Genomic DNA, 21,698 nt, shown 5'->3' on the forward strand with positions numbered 1-21,698 from the left:
TCATTTGCTAGATGTTAGGCATTTTCTTGTATAACATGCCAAAAGTAACACCTATGTGTAGATTTCATACGAATCTCCTAATGGATAATCATTGTACTATTCGAAAGGGCTAGAGTTTTCCAGCGATGTTATAGAAGTAAAAGAATAGGTTTTATAGTATAGACAAGTAAGTAAAATATTACTAGATATTATCTAGAAATGTTATATCATTTATTCCCACATTAGCACATCTCTTCTCATTCAGAATAAAATGAACATGTACAAACACATTATTCTTTGTCAGATATCTGCATCTTAATTATTTATATTGCATGTAGAGTATGAAAGAGTAAGCAAATAATTAATGTCACATAATCAGGGCCCAATCTTTCACTCTGTAAAGTAAATCAGTGTTTGCTTTAAAATGCTAAAAAGCTTGGCTCATGGAGAAGTGTAGGTAGGAGTGGTGAGAAGCTCAATAATGGGTGAGAAATGATTAAGAAGATAAAATGTCAAGCTGATTGCAGTACCTGGGCATTAGAGAAAGTAACCCTAGAATCAATCATCTTGTGCACTTGCTATTTTTTTGGCCTCCACACTTAGCTTGACCTAACAGAACTGGCTTTGCTGTTGCTGATAATGAAAAAAATTAAAAGGGTTTGAACTCACAGCTTTGTGTCCTGCTTACTAGGCAGGTATTCTACCACTTGAGCCATGTCCCTGGCCTGGCATTATTTTTATTGGTCCTGGGGCTTGAACTCAGGGCCTAGACTATGTCCCTGAGTCTCTTTGTGCTCAAGGCTGGCGCTCTACCACTTGAGCCACAATGACACTTCTGGCTTTTCTTGAGAAGTTCATTGGAGATAGAAGTCTCACAGACTTTCCTGCCTGGGCTGGCTTTGAACCATGATCCTCAAATCTCAGCCTCTTGAGTAACTAGGATTATAGGTGGCACCCATCTGGGTCTGGCTATTTGGCTGGCTAATTGAAGATGCAGTCTTATGGACTTTTCTGCCCCATTTGCTTTGAATCTTCATCCTCTAGATCTCAGCCTCTAGATCTCAGCCTCCTGAGTGGCTAGGATTATAGATATAAGTCACTGTTTCCCAGCTTGTCTTATTTTTAACAATTCACATATGGTAAAGTCTTTTATTGTTTTATGATTCATTAAAATATCTTCCACATTTTGACATTTTACAACAATTTTATTTTTATACAGTTTTTTTTTTTGGGGGGGGGGGTTGGTCATGGGGCTTGAATTCTGGGCCTAGGCCCTGTCCCTCAGCTCTTCAGCTCAAGGCAAGCGCTCTACCACTTGAGCCACAGTGCCACTGCTGGTTTTCTGATGTTTTATTGGAGATAAGAGTCTCACGGACTTTCCTGCCTGGGCTGGCTTTGAACTGTGATCCTCAGATCTCAGCCTCCTGAGTAGCTAGGATTACAGGTGTGAGCCACTGGCACCTGGCTTTTTATACAGTTGGACTTCTACTTTGAAAACAAACAAACAAACAAAAAACATTGAACTGCCTGCCATGGTAATGCATGCAGCTACTTGGGAGGTAAAGTTGGGAAGATGATGGTTTTAGTTCTGTCCAGGCAAAAAATTTCAACAAATGAGTCCTAGGTGGGTGGTATAGGTACAAGGATGATGATTTGAGTTTGATGCAGACAAAAAGCATTGACACTATCTCATCATAACTAAAAACAATGGGCTAGCAGAATAGCTCTACCTATGAAATGAAGGCCCTAGGTCTAGTATTCCTGTACTGCCAAACACACACACACACACACACACACACACACACACACACACACACACAGAGTATTAGCTGTGGATAGATCTAAAAGGAACATCATTTTATCTTTCTTTTCTTGGTCTTCATTGTGGATAAACAAAATCGATGGCATCTCCAGGTAATCATTTACCATGTTCTCTTACTAAATTATAAAAAGAAAATTAATCATTTTTATATTTGTAATGTGATGTACAGGGTGAACTTTCTCTTAGAGCTTCTTGTGTAAAACTGATCCGTTAATGAAATGTTTAGAAATGACCATGTCTAGGTATTGGCACAAAGGAGACTCCGTGAGGCCCATTACCACTGGTAGTGTTTGGCCCCAAGGCTTTCCTTCCAAACACAGACTCCACTGATATCCTGCGCTAATTACAAAATTATCCAAACAGTACTGAAGATCTACAGGCTGTTTACATATGTTTTATAATATGCAGAGAATGAGATATCACACTTTAAATGTCAGTTAGATTTGTTTAGGCTTTCATATTCCTGGGAGCTGTACACAAATTTAAAAGACTGGTAGTCAAGTTAATTAGTTTTTGGGGCGTGCTTACATCTTCCTAATCGTTGACTTAATAGTTTCAAATAGCCTTATAAGTTTTAGCTGCTGTCATTTATTACTGAAGAAAATTAATTTAGATTCAAATAACTTAAAGACAGGTTTTGATGAGAATATTATGAGCATATCTATTGTCTAGGGAATGTATGAGAGATAATCAAAGATTTCCTATGCTCTAAATCAATGCTTCCCAGTAAAGACAAAGGATGATTTACCATGTGGAGAAAAATTCTAAGTTTTTATGTATGGAGGTAAACAAAATTCACCTCCTGAAACCAACATCAGACTTATAAGTGCTCTGTGTTCTGCTAGGCAGAAATGGACTAAGCACAATATGCCATGCCTGCAGAGGAAAAACAAAACAAAACAAAAAACCCCAAACACTGTTTCAAAGAACTAGACACAATAAAGCGCCAGGTCTGCTAACCCAAGTGACTGTTGGAAAATGTCTCATTGTTGGGGCTCCACATACTGGATGTCTCCCCTCTGCTCCGTGGAGTGGGGATCTCAGCAGATAGATTGCTCTGTTTCCTTCCACCTCTCCCACTCTGTATCTGAAAGAATCTGAGGGATAGAAACACACACAAACACACACACACACACACACACACACACACACACATACACACACACAACAGAGAGAAGGAGAGGAGAGAGCAGAGAGACAAAGAGAGGCAGAGAACAGTTGTTTTTCTCTCATAAAGACAAAATAAGGCTGATTAGTTAAGATCATTTTGTGATCTGACTTCTGGTGACTTCAACTTGCTTCTAACACCTCTAGGATTAAACAGAAACTTAAATAATCTACCGGGATTTGTGGGAACTGGGGTGTGAGTTTTGCTCAGCAGGTTGAGAAGAAGGTAGGAGGTTCCGGATGAAAAGACAAGGTGCATTTTCTGGTACAGTCCATTTCCCCGGCTTGAGCCTGTCTTAAATCTTTCAGGGGACCTTTACACACACCTTCAAACAAATCCTTGCATCTTCTAGAATGATCCTCAGGGCCTGCTGCACTCACTCTTTGTTGTCTGAATTTTACATGATCTCTAAAACTATTCCTGAGGAACTTATACCTCCTTGTCATTAAAGCAACTGAACAACTACCAAACAAAAAGAATAACATGCATAAAAAATGGTAAATTGAACTCTCCATGACAAATATTTTGATGTTATATAAGTAGTCAAGCTCAAATATGTACATCGTCACAAAATAAGGTGTTGTTGTTGTTTTTTTGCCAGTCCTGGGGCTTGAACTCAGGGCCTGGACACTGTCCCCGAGCTTTTTTTGCTCAAGGCTAATGCTCTACTATTTGAGCCACAGAACCACCTCTGGCCTTTTCTGTATATGGGGTACTGAGGAATGGAACCCAGGGCTTCATGCATGCTAGGCATCCACTTTACTACTAAGCTACCTTCCCATCCATAATGTGTATTATTAAACTGGAGATGGAAGGCCAGGTTGTTCACCATTTTTTTGCTCTGTACCTAACAAAGTGTTCCCAGGTGCTGAACAAAGTGACTCAAACCTATAGTCCCAGCTACCTGGGAGACAGAAATCAGGTGATTTGCCAGCCTGGATGGGGAGGGCAAAGAAATAGCTTTTGCAATACTCCATCTTGATCAATGGCTGGATGTGATGGCACATATCTATCATCTTACTGATGTGACAAAAGCAAATAGGAGGAATATAGTGTAGCCTCGCCTGAGCTTATCTTGCAAAAGAGCAATACCAAATAGACTGGCAGGGTGGGTCAGATGGCAGCTCACCTGTCTAGCAAGCTCAAGGCTAATAGTTCAAACCCCAATACAGCCAAAAACAAAAACAAAAAACAAAACAACCTATCAAAAACACACAAAATCCCAGGAAAACCCAGTACTATGACAACAATGAACACAACAAATACCTATTGAATTAAAAACATCAGTAAGTAAATGAGTGTATTTATTTAGAGGTGATAGATGTTCCACTTTGAATAAAATGTAGCTCACGGGCTACTTGTTCAAATGACACTTTTCTCCAAGTGCTTTGTTTTACATTGAGCTTTAAGCCAGAACACACAAACTGTGAAAAGGTATGCAGCACAGATCTCATGTAGGCTAATCTCAAACATCAAAGTGTCTCTCATAAACTTTTAGTCTCACTTTTTCCAATTTGAAAAATACAGGGCAGCAAGGAAGGAGACTGCCAGAAGCAATGCTTATATCTGGGAGAAATGCAGGCCCATTTAGCTAATACATGTAAAAATGCAAAGAAGCAGGAGGTGATAACTACCTCATAGGTGTCAAATGAAATTCCCCTCCTTCCTTCTTGAGAATCCTGTGCTCTGACTTGGTATTTCTGAGTCTCAGTTCTACCAGCCCCCTCCTTCGCCTCCCAAGTGGTCTTTTACTCTCTAATGATCTGATAAGTAGGTTAATATGAGCATGCTTAGGTGCTCAAAGCTGCAGATAGGTTTGGAGTGATCTTGGTCACACACACAAAGGAGTTGTCATTCTGTAACTTCAAGGGGACAGAAGGCCCTCTGCCTCTAGTATGGGTTCAGTGCTTGAGCAACCTTCTTTGCCATTGACTTTGATCATGAGGGCAAGACCTCATGCCCAGGGGCTAAGACCTCACATGGAGTTCAGCGAGAGAAGGCACCTGTGGTTCTGGTATTCTTGACAATTTGGATTTCCTGGGACAGAGCCTAAAATGGATCCACTTACATGACCCAGTGAGCCTTCAAAGGACTCTCAGTCAGGAGGACCTGACATTTCAAACTGTACCTTAAAATTCTCTCCCTAATCTGTTCATTATTAGCTCTTATACTCACCTCAGAGTCTCCAATTATTGATTAAAAATTTCCCTCAACTACTCTATGAATTAGCAAATGGACACAATGCAGGGGCTGTCATTTTACTATGATATTGTTCTTTGTCGTGGTTTTTAAATCTGATATTGAGAATACCGATGACAGAGTTAAAAGAAAACACAGACAAAATTGTGCTGCATTGAATGTATGTGTGTGTGTGTGTGTGTGTGTGTGTGTGTGTGTGTGTGTGTGTGTGTACGAGAGAGAGAGAGAGAGAGAGAGAGAGAGAGAGAGAGAGAGAGAGAGAGAGAGAGAGAGAGAGAGAGAGAGAGAGAGAGAGATGTGCATCCTGGGGCTTGAATTTAAGGCCTGGGTACAGTAACTGAAGTTTTTTTTTTTTCACCAGTTGATCCACAGCTCTACTTTTCTATTTTTTGTTGATTAATTAGAGAAAAGAGCCTTACAACTTTTCCTGCCTGGGCTGACTTTGAACTGCCAGCCTCAGATCTCAGCCTCCTGAGTAGCTAGGATTACAGGTGTGAGTCACTGGCACCCTGTACTTAAAAGTTTTAACTAACTCTAGCAAATCTCTCTCTCTATTTTAATAAGACACCCAAATTAATACTTGGAAAAGAAACTCAGAAACTCAGAACCTCCTTCAAAGTTCTCATTATACAGGATTTCTTATCCCAATAAATGCCCAAATCACCTGGACACATGCACATGCACCTGAGTGTGCATGTGAAAACGGAGGGGGGAGGTGGAGAAGAAAGGAAAGAAAGAAGGTGAGAAGCCAGGCGCTGGCAGCTCATACCTGTAATCCTTCCTACTCAGGAGGCTGAAATCTGAGGATCATGGTTCAAAGCCAGCCCAGGCAAGAAAGTCTGTGTAACTCTTATCTCCAATACACCACTCAGAAAAGTAGAAGTGGAGCTGTGGCTCAAGTGGTAGAGCGCTACCTTTGAGTTGAAGAGCTGAGGGACAGCACCCAGGCCCAGAGTTCAAACCCCATACCCAACAACAAAAATAAAAAGAAAGAAAGAGGGTGAGAGCAAAAAAAGGAAAGAAGGAGAAAGAAAGGAGGTGGGGAGAGAATAGGAAGAAGGGAAGGAGAGAAAAAGAAAGAAGAAACAAAACCTGAATACTGCCCTTAAGGCCTTCTCTCTCACTCTCCACACTCATCATCACGCATTCTAGGAATTGAGTGGTGGAATTTGTTCATCTAATTCCTCTGAACAATCTGCCTCATCTCTCTCTTATTCTAACCTAGCTCTCCAACAAATCTCATGATACTTGCTTCCTCCAGTCTGTTCTCACACTAACCAAGATGATCTTTAAGCCAAATGAGAATGTAGTTATAATCGATAATATCTTCCTGCCACTGTTAAGTTACTTACTCTCTTTTTTGTTGTTGTTGGTTTTTTTGGGTCCGGTCTTGGGGCCTGAACTCTGGCCTGGGCGCTGTCCCTCAGCTCTTCAGCTCAAGGCTAGTGCTCTACCACTTGAGCCACAGCACCACCACTTCCGGCTTTTTTCTTTTTGCTTATATGGTGCTGAGGAATCGAACCCAGGGCCTCAGGCATGCAAGGCAAGTGCTCTACCACTGAGCCACCTTCCCAGCCCAAGTTACTTCCTCTCTTGAGCCCGTGCCTGCTTTCCATGTCATGTGACTATGATAGTCAGAGCACTCAGCATCACTGTGTCAACCTCCTACTCAACATCCCTTGGCCCCTTCCTGGAGTCCTTATCTTACCTCTTCTGTTCTGCATTCATCAGTCCAATCCTAATCCCACAACTTTGCATATAGTCAGCATGTACACGTATGAGCATATGTTCATTTAGGGAACAGATTGATGAGGAGTGAATTAAGAGGATGATGGTTTCCTTCCAAACTACAATAAACCTGTTGGAGGATGTCAACCTCATAACAAAACACCTGTGATATATGACTCTGTCTGGAAGTAGGCAGGGAGGGGTTGGATGACTTCCCCGTGATGTACATCTTTTAACTTTATCCATTTCTCCACTTTCTGAAATTATTTCCCTTCTTTTATTCTCTTTGTTTTCTTTGATCCTCTCTTGCATTTCAGTTTCCCACTACACAGCATAATATCAAACCAAACCCAGGTCATTTTCAACTTCTATTAGGCACACTATAGACAGGTATTCAAGAGTTTCTAGGAAGCCAACAAAACTATCTTCATATGTGTGTGTGTGTGTGTGTGTGTGTGTGTGTGTGTGTGTGTGTGTGTGTGTGTGTGTGTGTGTATGGTGTATATGGAGAGAGAGAAAAATATATATGGAGGGAGAAAGATTTGGATGTCACACACCTCATTCAAAGTCTTTGACAGTTCTGATTTTAAAAAAAGTGGTATTAACATGTATAAAGTCCTTGTTAGACTCTAAAAAAGAAACTCATACACTTGTGGGTTTGGAGATTTCCCCATGTCAGCCTCAAATATTATGCCATTAATAACTGTTTTCCAACATATATCACAGCTCTACATGTAAAGTCACATCAGTCAACCTGCTTATAACTTTCAGGGTTAGAAAGAAACAGTTACATTTGATTGTTATTCTTCAGATAGATATTAGCATTTAGAGATGTTTGATGTTATAGATTCCATCCTTTTTCTGACCCTTAAAATCATACCATAGCTAAATGTTCACACTTGTCCTTTTTAGTTTTAAAAGAAATGTCATATACTAGGTTTCTGGAAATGACCCTCATTCAGATGTGAACCAAACATAATAGCTTCTGCCACTCACCCAGCAATGAATTGCTGTAAATGTAGGACACAGGGCAGAGGACTTGGTAAATTACTTCGTTTCATTGGCCGTCATCAGAACCTGTGGCATAATACGTGACCTATTTCTATAAACAATAATGCCTGAGGCTTTACAGACAGGTGGAATGTAGTTCTTCTTTTAATTACATTTAGAAGAAATTTAAAATACAAAATTTTAAGACATATTGAATAATAATTATATTTTTAAAAAGAAATCCAAATCTGTGACCATCACCCTGCTGAGTTATGGTATTTAGTACAATTGCTTAAACTTAGATTTTACTAAAAATATTCAATCCTACAGAAAAATAAGAATAATGTAATAATTCTGTATTCTCCTATCTTTGCTAATTGTTGGCTTCCCCCCACCCCCGTCACCAAATATGAGTCAACATCTTCAGTTTTACATGATTCAATGTGATATTTACACACATACACAAACATCAAGAAAGGCCGTAACTGGGCAAAAACGTATGTGTAATTTTTACCTAAATTTTAAATGGGAGAAAGAAAAGTTAAAATATCTTACTGAATGAATCATTCTGTGTATACATAAAGAATATTTTTCCCTCTCTTTCATCAAGTTCACTAATACAACATTAGTTAATGTAATTGGAACCGTTATATCTTTTTTCTCAGAAATTTACCACCTTGTTAGTATCTTTAATTTTCTGAAGAGAATCAGAAAATTTGAAGTTCATAAAAATCCTTACAAAAATATATCCTTACATCCAAAAGGACTAAGTAATTTACTTTTTGGATATGTGTTGTATTGCCTGACAATATCATCAAACATGTATAATTATCTATATTCAATTTATTTGTTTTTATATTTTATATCCAACCATACAGTATTTCCTCCTTGTCTGTAAACTGGTTTTATAGAGCTGTAAAATATTCTGAAAACTAATAAAGGCTGGTAATTTGACCCATAACACCTGATCAGGAAGATTTTCTTTGGAAAATGCCACCCAAAATGGCAAGAAAAAAGAAACTTTAAGTATAAAACTAAAATGCAATTAATCTTTGTACAGCTTCCCATATTCCAATGTGCCACTTTGTTCTCTGCCAAAACATTTGTCAGCTGTCCTGTATATGGAAGTTTTATGTTTCCATATTATTTTTTCACATAATAAGAGACAGAAGCACAAAAAAAGACAGACATTTTTCTGGGCAAAAAGAACAGAAGCCAGCAGAAACAGGACTGTGATTCCTAATTAATTCAAAGTTAATTGCATTGTTGATAATCCTGCATTTAAAATCTTCATATAGAAAATGTTTATGGCAGCAAATTGACAGTAATTTAACTACATTAAATCTTACCACCATTAAAAGAAAGGGATGAATGTTACATTAAACAAGCTTAAGAGAATGATAAAGTCTAGTTCTTGTTTAACATTCGAACTAGTTAAATCATTCAAATGACTGACCTGGAATTTCAAAGCACAGCAAAAACAATGGGTGCATTTCAAGATATTATGGACCAGGTTGGGGATGTAACACAGTGGTAGAGTGGTTGCCAAACATATGTAAAGCACTGGCTTTTATGTCTACTCTCCTCCCTCGCCAGTAGCATGTAATGAAAAAGAAAGAAAAGAATAGATTGTAAGATGGCACCAAACCATATGGCCAGTTTTGGATCACTGGTTCCTCTGAGCTGCAATTTTGATGTATTTCATTGTAATTAACACAAAATAGGTGAAAAATTTAAAAATGTAAGTTTTCAACTTGCAATTTAAGGTCAAAGAATCTGTTTTGTTATTTTAGAAAGAATGGAGATCGAGGTAGTTAAAAGACATTACTTGCATCTAATATGTCACCTTGAGTCAGCATGGTAATTCTGCTTCTGTTCTGCTTAATCAGGAAGATGAATCTTACTTAATGAGTGTATTCATATAAAAAAGAATTCAGTTAAAGATAACAGTAGGGGTGAATGCTATTACACTGGGTAGTCTAGTCAATCCTGGAATCTAGATTAGAACAAAATCAAATGATTCTGACCACTGAAATAAGATTCTTTACATGCCTTCCCTTTGAATGCAGAGAATGACAGGCTTGGGGGATATCCAAACATCTTGATAACTCAGGCATGTTTCACTACTGTGTTGACACTGATATATGAGGATCTTGGTCTAGCCTATGCACCATGATTGGTTCCAAGTACACATAATAAGCCAGATTGTGCCAAGCCACAAGGTAAATATGTATTTTCCTAGGATTTTACACAATTACTGGAATCTTAATCAAATAATATCTGCAAAAAGGAATGGGAAGGGGCTGGGAAGGTGGCTCAATGGTAGAGAGCTTGCCTTGCATGCATGAGGCCCTGGGTTCAATTCCTCAGCACCACATAAGCAAAAAGAAAAAAAGCCGGAAGTGGCGCTGTGGCTCAAGTGGTAGAGCGCTAGCCTTGAGCTGAAGAGCTGAGGGACAGCGCCCAGACCCAGAGTTCAGGCCCCGTGACCAGAAAAATAAAGAAATATAAGCTGAGTAAATAGCAAATGAATAGAAAACACTAAATAGGTACATAGAATAAATGCCAGTGGATTAGGCACTTATAGTTATCTATTTGAGTCCTTAATGGAAGCATTAGCCTCATTAGGGTCCATAAAACACAGGTAAACGTCACTTAGTAATTTCAAAGGATTAGAATTTCTACAACAGTGACAGGGCATCAAAACCAAATTATGAAGGAAGAATGAATTCAAACTTAAGTCTTTTCAGACAAATTTTTAATATTTGAATTAATAAGCAAACATCTCTGCTTTTTTTTTTTTTTTTTTTTTTTTTTACCCCCTCCATTGTTTTCCCCCTACCATCCCCTCCCTCCCTCCCTTCCCCAAGGTTCTTTTTTTTTTTTTTTTTTTTTTGATCGTGATTAAGTGATTACTTAATTTCCGGAAATTCACAGTATTGTGGAATAATGATGCTCATTTAAAGTCACAAGTTCATTCTAACTTTCCTGGAGCAAATTGTCTATCACAGTCTGTAATATATAACGGTGCTCATATGTTATATACCATATATGTGATCAGCAGCATGGGGATATTTAGTAGTGGTTCAACCAGATGAGTGGGAGTTCTTTGTTTCTTAAGTCCTGTTAGTTTTGTCATATCACCTAACATTTTGGATTCATCATCCACTTATCAGGGAGACCATGTACTGTTTGTCTCTTCGTTCTTGGCTTACCTCGCTCAACATGATTCCTTCTAGCTCCATCCATTTCCCTGCAAATGCCATTATTTTGTCATTTCTAATGGCTGCATAATATTCCATTGTGTATAGATACCACAATTTTTGGATCCATTCATCTGTGGTGGGGCATCTAGGTTGTTTCCATATCCTAGCTATTGCGAACAGTGCTGCAATAAACATGGAGGTGCACGTGTCCTTGTATATTGGTTCCTGTTGTTCAGGGTAGATGCCTAGAAGTGGTATGACTGGGTCGTAAGGGAGGTCAATCTTTAGCTTTCTAAGGACCCTCCAGACTGCTTTCCAAAGTGGTTGTATGAGTGTACATTCCCACCAGCAGTGTAATAGCGTTCCTCGTTCTCCACATCCCCTCCAGCATTTGTCGTTGGCTGATTTGTGGATGTGGGACATTCTGACTGGGGTAAGGTGGTATCTCAGGGTTGTCTTTATTTGCATTTCCTTCACCACCAGGGATGATGAACATTTCCTCATGTGTTTCTTTGCCATTTTTATTTCTTCATTTGAGAAGTCCCTCTTTAGTTCCCTTGCCCATTTAGTAATTGGTGTGTTGGGTTTGGGAGGGATTAGTTTCTTGAGTTCCCTGTATATACAGGATGTTAACCCCTTGTCTGATATATTGCTGGTAAATATTTTTTCCCAATTAGTTGGTTGTCTTTCTAGCTTGGTTGCGATAGCTTTATCTGTGCAGAAGCTTTTTATTTTAAGGTAGTCCCATTTGTCGAGTCTCTCTCCAATTTGTTGTGACCCTGGGACTCTGTTCAGGAAGTTCCTTCCTGTGCCTATTAGTTCAAGTGTCTCTCCTACTCTGTCCTGCAGTAGTTTCAGAGATTCAGGTTTAATGTTAAGGTCTTTAATCCATTTTGAGTTGATGTTGGTGCATGGTGATAGACTGGGGTCCACTTTTAGTTTTCTGCATGTGGCTGCCCAGTTTTCCCAGCACCAGCGGTTGAAGAGGCTGTGTTTCTTCCATTGTATGTCTTTGGCTCCTTTGTCGAATATCAGCTGGCTGTAGGCCTGTGGATTTATTTCTGGATCTTCTATTCTGTTCCATTGTTCTTCGGGTCTGTTTTTGTGCCAGTACCATGCTGTCTTTGTTATTATAGCTCTGTAGTAGAGTTTGAAGTTCGGCATGGATAGCCCTCCCATATTGTCTTTATCCCCTAGAATTGTTTTGGCTATTCTAGGTCTTTTGTTGTTCCATATGAATTTTTGGACTGTTTTCTGTATTTCAGTGATGTACGTCATTGGGATTTTAATAGGAATTGCGTTGAATGTGTATATTAGTTTTGGAAGTATTACCATCTTTACTATATTAAGTCGGCCTATCCAGGAGCATGGGAGGTCTTTCCATTTCCTAGTGTCTTCTGCAATTTCTTTCTTTAACTTTTTATAGTTCTCATTAAATAGTTCTTTTACATCTTTGGTTAGGTTAATTCCTAAATATTTTATTTTTCGGGAGGTTATTGTGAATGGGGTTGCTCCCTTTATTTCCCTCTCTTCCTGTACATTATCAGTGTATAGGAAGGCAACTGATTTTTGTGGGTTTATTTTGTATCCTGCTATTTTGCCAAAGTGATTTATGATTTCTAAGAGTTTGGGGATGGAGTTTTTGGGATCGTGGAGGTATAGTATCATGTCGTCTGCAAAAAGGGATAGTTTAACTTCTTCTTTTCCTATGAGGATCCCTTTAATGTCTTTTTCTTGCCTTATTGCCCTGGCTAAGGGTTCTAGGACTATATTGAAGAGGAGTGGAGACAGTGGGCATCCTTGCCTTGTTCCTGATTTTAGGAGAATTGGTTGTAGCTTTTCCCCATTAAGTATAATATTGGCTATTGGTCTGTCATAAATGGCTTTTATTGTTTTTAGAAATGTTCCTTCTATTCCTATTTTCTCCAGAGCTTTTAGCATGACAAACATCTCTGCTTTATATGGTCTATTATTTAGAAGCCCAAAGTTAATATCAGTAGGTTTATAGGAAATAAGTGTGAAAAAGTACCCAGATTGCTTTGTGTGGGTTATATATTTAGTTGAGAAGGGTATTAAACAATTTCTGCCATCTTAATCAAATAATGTCTGAAAAAATAGAACCTGGGAATAAGAGTTTAGTTAAAAGCCGTTGGTAAGAGAAACACAAAATGTCTTAAATACTTTAGAAGACAAAAATAATTAAGATGTGGGAAAGCAAAAAACAGGTAATGGCTGATTTTGTTCTTAGGTCACACAATGACTCTCGGATATTAGATGTGTTTCAGCACTCCCATAGCGAAGAAAACAAGTTCTTTATTCCATATGATTTGGAGATTTCTAATCAGGAGCTATGTTACATAGTGAAAAGAGCTGAGCAGTGGAGAGGGATCAACGGTAAAAGAAGGAAGGTGAGTTAATGTCATGTTCCCTTGTCATTATTGCCTTATTATGATGAAGATTATGATTATTATCGGTGATACTATGGCTTACCATTTGAGCCATGTAGTTTTAATGATAAAAGAAGATCCTATTGACATGTCCATACATATATTTACTTAGATTGTTAAATTTAGAAACATGAAGAAAGCTAACCGAGTGTTCACGAGGAGAAAGGAGAATGGAAAATGAAAAGATGGATAACTGTGTAACACATCACAAGTATATTATATAGGAAAGCAGCACAGCTCAACAAAATTTGATGATCAGTAGAGGGATGGAGTGGAAGAGAAATACTCTGTGAAGAGATGGGAACTAGAGGAAGGGGTGTTTCTGTGGAGAGAATAAAGAAAATTAAACATTGTCAAAAGAGACTACTGACAACTATGAAAGTAGAGCAAGGAAACCTGTTAAGGATGATATTTCTTGGAGGGAAAGATGGAAGGGGTGACATTGAATACAGCATTAATGTATGTGGAGGCGTAATAACCATAACTGACAGAAGCCAAGAACAGAAATATATTTTGCTAGTACATTAGTAAGTTGCTAAATTTTTTATGTTCTTTACAAAAAATTATTTGCTATTGTATTTGCCACCATTTTACCAATCTTTTAGTTTGATTGCATATTGTTTTTATTTAAGAGAAAATGAGATAAGATTAGATAGTTCTTATACTTTAGAATTCGGAGGTTTTTTAAGAAAGAAAGATTTGTATACCCGGGTGGTGTGTGTGTGTGCGTGCACATGCACATATGTGTGTGTATGTGCATGCCCACTATATGACAAACTACAAGGCTTGTAAATAACACCAGGGAAGTTAGGAATAGGGCATCTGCACATAAAGACAGTGTTGGCTGTCAAGTAACCCTGACTGACCAGGAGGAAGGAAATGCTTTTTACATTTGAAGATGGTTATGATTCACTCCTAACAGCAACCCCTGTTACCTCAATGCCTTCCAGGTTGTGTACCTCATTCCCACTTTTGTTCTATGAGATATCCTCTTGCTGGCTTCCTTTCAATGACCTTCTGCCATGTGGAACAGTCTCAAATGTGTATGTGGAAGCTACAGCTCATTTCTGGGTGCCAGAGTAAGTAACCAGTAGCTCATTTGATGTCTTCAGATAGAGAAAGATATCCTCAAGTTAGCTAATAGCCCATAACAGTTCATAGAACACCTAGTGTGCATATGCTATTTAAACACATGTATGTATCCTATATAAAAACACCATTTATACTTACATTATCTTTGTATATAACTTTTTTACTTATTCGGTATCACAAATGGTTCAAACTAAGTGTTCCTAAACTTGTTTCTCTTTTATATTTACTTATTCATTATTTGATCATTCACTGCCTTTTCTTGTTTAATTCATTTGTTACAGCCTACATCTAGTCCTTTAATACTGAACAGGCAATCTACAACAGTGGCTCACACCTGTAATTCTAGCTACTCAGGGGGCTGAAACATGAGGATCATGGTTCAAAGTCACCCTAGGCAGGAAAGTCTGTAAGACTCTTATCACCACTGAACTACCAAAAAAGCCAGAAGAGGAGGTGTGACTCAAGTGGTTAAGTACTAGTCTTGAGCAAAAGAAGCTCAAGGACAGCTCCCAGGTCCTAAGTTCAAGCTTCAGTACTTGCACATTTAAAATAAAGCAATCCTTGGCCAATTTCCTGCTTTACCTTCAACTTTACCTTACAGTTTGCCCCACCTTCACAAGCCTGTAAATTCATTCTCCACTCCTGCCACAGTGAGATTTCTAACATGTTAGCCTTCTTTTGTACTTTCAGTAACTTTCTATTGCCTAGAAGAGGAAAAGCAAAACTTCTTACTGCTATGCAATTGCTAGTTGCTGTGATTATTTCCTACATTTTCAAACTCATCTCTTATAGCCACATGCCTGCTGTATCATTCAGCCTTCATCTTTTCAAAAGTATGAACATGCAGTAGAACATATGGCAAACATGTCATATGTTTCAGTCTTGTATACTCCTCTATTATTCCTCATGTACACGTAATTAACATGTAACTTGTAACTAATATGTAACTTCACTATTATTCCTCATGTACATGTAACTAACTGAGTCCTCTGCAGGGTTCGGCTTCTTTATGGATCCAATCTGATCAGGACCATTTCTTTTCTGTCAAAAAAATTGAGTGTTAGCATCTCCAATATAATTTGAGAATTTCCTGGTCATGTTATCTTTCTGTTTTAGACTAAGCTCTTCTTTTGGAATCACAGTAACATCTCCATTTTCAATCTCTGACAGTCTCTAGAGGATAGTGTCTATTTTCCAGCTAGATGTACAATACATAAGAGCATACATACATGCATGAATATTTGAATAATTGCACATACTTAACTTGCCCATTGAATGAACATGCAAAAGCCTCATCCTATTCCTTATCTGACAGAAACTTAAAATACCAAACTTTTTAAAATTCCAGATGGTTTCACCATACTTAGTGTGGCTCAAATTCTGTTTATTTGACACATAACAAATAGTACAACAGACATTTCCAGGATCACTGTCCCTGAACTGAAGCAAAAACAAGCTGCATTTTACTATATATTCATTCTGGGTTCTTTTGCAAACATCCTTGACTAACAGCAAAAATTTTAAAGTTCAAAATTACTGAAATTAATTAAGCAAAGAGCACTTCCTCTTCAAGATAATTTCACAGTGCCTCGGGTAGCAAGAGTAAGTTTCATTTCTGAATTAAGTTTCACAACATGGAAGTTTAGAATTTGGAAGTAATCCAAAGTTAAGTACTAAAATGATTTGAACTGAACAACAATATCTTAAAAAAAAAAGAGAAAAAGAAGCCATTTAGATATCCATTTGATCTATTTTAGCAAGAGAAGGAAGGATCAAGGGAGTAAGAGAGATAGAAAGAGAGGAAAGTAGTGGGGGAAAGGGAGAGAGGTCAGAGAATTTAATGTTTAGTCACTAGAAGGAAACTGAAAGTGACTACAATTATTTAAGGTCTTACGTTTAATATGTACCTTCTTTGTAAAATGATTTAGCTGATCTATGCTACATAGAAGTAGAATATAGGAGGAGACTTCAGACATTGTAACCCATTCAAATGGTTCAACAAAAAGATTGTTTCATGTAATTAAGCAATTCAATGGGCATGTATATATCTAGATAAACAGCTGTCATTGCCTGCAAAACGTACAGAGCCAGGCTCCATCAAAGGTAGAAGCTACAGAGATGCTAAAGAAAATCATTTGAACATCCATCAGCCACCTGTTGTTTCTTGCCTTGAGGGTTATTTTATTAAGCATACACAGCACCCTCAAATTTAAATGTACACACACACACACACACGCACGCACACACACGCACACACACGTGCGCGTGCATTTCTTGTTATTTCTTCATGTCCTGAATATTTACCTCATGAAGCCTGCTCTTATGATCAATTTTTGTAAGATATTCTGACATTCTTTGTTTAGTTTACTTTGTTAAAGAAACTGAAGATGACTGGTTGAATAATTGATGGTCTATCCTCAATAGATAGAATTCCAATTGAACTGAGACCAATCATCTATAATCTCAAATGGCAAAATGAGGAGTAGAATAGAGGTTTCAATGTACAAGACTTCAAATAAGACGTATAGAATTCTTCTGTTCTAAAAGTTTGACCTAGATCCTTTCTGCCATATTGTTAAGCACAGGTTTCTCATTTTCATGATCTGAGATAAAATATTGCTTCACAAATGGATACCTTGTAATGTGCTTAATTTTCTCTTATTAAATTGATAAATGAAAAGACATACAAGTATGATAAAAATTTAGAATTATTGCATTTTTAAAATTATTACATTATCACAACTTTTGTATTGTTCATACATATAATTTGTCATTTGTACATGGATAGCCAGATGATAATTTTGATGCATTTTCTCCATTTTTTGATAAGGAAAAAGGTCACATTCAATAGTCAGAAAAGACATCATTCTATTAAACTAATTTCCCTACATGCAAATTTTGTCATTTTTACCTCATTAACTATTTATCATGGAGTAAAAATATATATATATATTCATGAAGGGGCAGCTCACAGCCTGACAGAGCTGAAACTAATATTTTGCAACTCTAATGATTTTTTGCATCCTTAATTAGATAGCATAAGGTTGATATGATTAGGTCAGGATGTAGTGTTTTTCATTAAAATACATTTTAGAAGCTGTATTCATAATCTGCCCTTGCAATTAAATAATGAGTCTATGAATTTAATATTATCGACCCAATTATTATCCCATGCAAACGTATACCTTTAATAAATCTGTGCCGTAGGACCTTCATTAGCAAGAGAAAAATGATATTTCTAGGTACATAGATTAAATGGCTGTGGCTATACTTATATAATGGTTTAAAATATATCAAGAAGTAAGACTTCAGTATCGAGGCATTTAATTGCAAAATGTGCCTCACTATTTGTTGAAGACTAATTTATATTGTAATCATTTTCTTAAAGAAACTACCAGTTTGAAATGGGTTATTGAAACTCATAAAAAATAGTTAAATATTAGGTGGAAATAGAGTGTTAGAGCCAGCTATGTATTAAGGAAGAATGGTACACAGGTTCAGAGATTCAGTCAAGAGCAAAACTGGAAAGTATAAAATCTTACAAGTCTATTTCTTTAGTGCCTAGATTAGCCACAGACAACCACATGCAACTAATGAGGATTATTCTTTTGCTGTTGTATATGCACAGTGTTTGATACCAGAAGGCTGTACAGTGGATGTGAGTACTCTGGGAACAATTTGGTTTTATTTATATCATGAATCTGCACAGGGCAACATAGATACAAAGAAACAAACTTTACATATACACAAAGAAACAAACCTAGTTTGCTCATCTGACAACTGACCGAACTACTCGTTTTATGCACTACGAGAGTGATAACAATGATTGTTGGACATCTAGCTCTTTTCTATGAAATTCTTTATGGAAGGTTATGTACAACTTGTAATATTTCACTCAAAGGAGAAAATTTTTAACAATGGAACCCATGTTTGATAATGAGCTTTATAGAGAAGTATAAAGCATTGCTTGCTACATAGTGAGCTGCAGGCAATGTGTCAGTGGGGCTCCAGCCTTTTTCTTGTCGTGCTCATTTATAGTTGGGGCATGTAAGTCAGGGCGGGGGAAAGCTTTGATCAGAGTTATGAAAAACAAGGTGGTAGCCAAACAGATAAAATGCAAATGTGTTGCTGGGGATTTGCAATGGAAACATGGAGACTTTTCTACTCAGAAAAGCAAAATAAACCACTGGAAGAGGATCCTTGAAAGGGTTAGGGTCAGGCTAAGGAGAAAGTGTTGGACAAAAGAAGAGAAGAGGTGGAGAGTGCAGCCAATAATTCAATATAAAAATCAAGAACAAGAAGAGGTGGGTAGGAGTGGGATGGGAGAATGTTGAAAGGAGTGACATTGCTCAAGATACACTCTACTCATAAACTGTTAAATGCCAAGTCCTTTGACAACTATTTAAGGATAACTTTAAGAAAATCCTAAGAAGCTAGATGCCAGTGGCGCACTCCTATAATCTTAGCTACTGAGGAGGCTGAGATCTGAGGATTGAGGTTCAAAGCTAGCCTAGGCAGGAAAGTCTGGGAGACTCTTAGCTCTACTAAACTATAAAAAAAGAGCCAGAAGTAGAGCTGTGGCTTAAGTGATAGAGCCTTGAGCATAAGAAGCTCAGGGAGAGCCCAGGCCTTGAGTTCATGCCCCAGGACTAGCAGGCATGCACTCCTAAAATATTTAAGAAAAACAAAAGCAAAATCAAAGTAAAACATTAAATAGAAGTTCAATTTTGCAATCAATAAAGGAAATAAAGAAAGCAGTCATTTGGGCTTCCGCAAAAGACAGAAGGGAGTTCAGTCAGGAGAGGAAGATTGTGAATTGTAAATTTTCCAACAAAGGAACTACATTGTTTTCACAGACAATCAGAAGGCATTGAAAGTTCTATTTAAAAAGAAGCAAATGATTCAGCCAAGAATTTTTACAAAGAGTTGCTTGCTCATTGGAGTGTCTAAACAATCCAGGTTCTAACTACTCAACTCCATTGGAACACACAGTCATGTATGGGTTGTTTCACATGTCATTAAGGCTCCCTCTTCTAGACCTCAATACACACGTGGGCACAAGGCATAGAGGATTTTACCAGCTTTGTGGACTTCTGAGAGCAGCCGAGGATAAATAATGAGCCAAAGTAGGCCTATCCAAATTCGGAATTAGGAATGGAATGTGAGAACATATATATGGACATAGAAACTGGGAGAGAGACGGAATTCAAAACAGTAGATGAGAAAATAGTAGCTACCATATAAAGATCCCTGATTCTGGTTGGCTTCAGTATAAATAGATTGCCTTGCTTATTAGAGGTGGGAAGCCAGGTTAAAACTGAAGATTAAGAAAAAAGAAGAAGGAACTTTCGTGGTCCAGATGTAACACCTCTGGTATCCTGATGGTGCTTCTAGTGAAATTTTTCCCAGATGTTACCTATGAAGTGTTCTCATCTTTGTATTTACTACAGGGCTTTTGGCACCATAAGTCAGGCATGGAATTACATTTATTTCAGTCAAAATCCTAGCTTATGGAAGGTGGTCTAAATATATGCCTAAGGGATCTTACTACTATTTAGTAACCAGGTATATATTTTGAATTCTACCCAATATTGTTTCCTTCCTTTGGTAACAGAACTCCCAATTGTTATCTTTTAAAGTTACATTTTAAAGTTATAAATATAATTATGCTATGAAGTTATAAGACTGTTACCTTTCAAGACTTTTAAAAATGTGGTTGTTCTTTGATTAGAACCATTATAAACATTTATAAGCTAAACTCCAGTTCACGCACAATGATGAAATTGTTAGATTTCTATTCTTAAATACAAGTATTTATTATTTTTAGTTACAAATAAATATCTATAAGAAGGGTGATTTTTTTAATGGTAGATAACATTGGAAATTTCTCTTGCTTTATTTTTAAGGCACAATAAAAACGGAGCAGAGGAAAATCATCTCTTTTGATGGGGGGTTTGTGTTTAATTGATAGACCTTTCTTTTTTTTTTATCTTGAGTGGCTAGGTTGTTTGTTTATAAGATATCCACTATGTTGTTAATCTTTTGAAAGGTTATTTGGCCTTGGAGAGATTGATCTTTTTCTATAAAATGAAAATGGTAGATAACAACGAGAGAGAAGAATAACTAGGAACTTTCGGAAGAGACCTCCAATGTTTGGGTTTTAAGACTGACAAAGACCCATTATAGTTAGCTGAGTACATTACCCCTTAATTCTAAAATTATTTCTATTTGAAGTGAAGTGTAATCCATATGTTTTTGATTCATTAACACTTAATTAGTTAGCATCCTCTACCAGAGTGCTATGTACTGCCTTTTCATCTTTTTTTATAAGCTTATGTTCCTCAGACACAGGAAATCAAGTTTTTCTAAGAGTAAACAAACTTGAACCCAAAGAGACACTGGGGAACTTTGTTTGTAACACAGTACCTATTGGCTTTGAACTCCTTCTGTACTCAGTATGCAAATTTTTCTTTAGAGTTCCCTAAGAATGAGAAATATTTGTAATTAACTGAGACACAATATGAAGCTTTCTATTTTATTATTTCATGACTTTTTTTCACTATCTTACACTAATTTCTTTTTGTGATGAAACAGCCCGCTACTCACATATTAATGAACAAGTCATTAATGATAGTTATTTAATTGCCGTCTTGTTATTTATTCTCATTAATAATGCAGCAGTTTCTTATCTTTTAATAATTATGTGGTGGGAAATGAAATTTAATGTAGAGTATTAAGCAATGTCCTTTACTTTTTCCCCCCTTTGGAAGTGAAATGTTCTTTACTAAGGAGAATGAAAGTCACTTTTTTGTGTCTTACTGATATTTGAGAAGGTCTTCCAGTACTGCTTGTGTATATATGGATTTTAATGAGACTAAAATGCATCTTCATCAAAATATTGTCTCTCCTAGTTCCCAGAGCTCATTTTAGCTTATCTAATTACAACTACAGGGCATTCTTTGGGCTTTTAACCATTACAAACAAAGCTTAGACAAATCAGTATAATATAAAAAAAAAAAACCACTGTAACATTCCTACCGTCCCAGAAAACTCATTAGTTGACCTTC

General features: G+C 37.3%; 1 pseudogene; it reads left to right on the plus strand.

Moving 5' to 3' along the window:
• The window catches only part of LOC138827711 (uncharacterized), a 276,436-nt pseudogene that overhangs the window by 201,512 nt on the left and 53,226 nt on the right, over window positions 1–21,698 (plus strand).

The sequence above is a fragment of the Dipodomys merriami genome, unplaced genomic scaffold (assembly GCF_024711535.1).
Source record: "Dipodomys merriami isolate MVZ:Mamm:240054 unplaced genomic scaffold, mDipMer1.0.p SCAF_16, whole genome shotgun sequence".
In the NCBI taxonomy this organism is placed as follows: Eukaryota; Metazoa; Chordata; class Mammalia; order Rodentia; family Heteromyidae; genus Dipodomys; species Dipodomys merriami.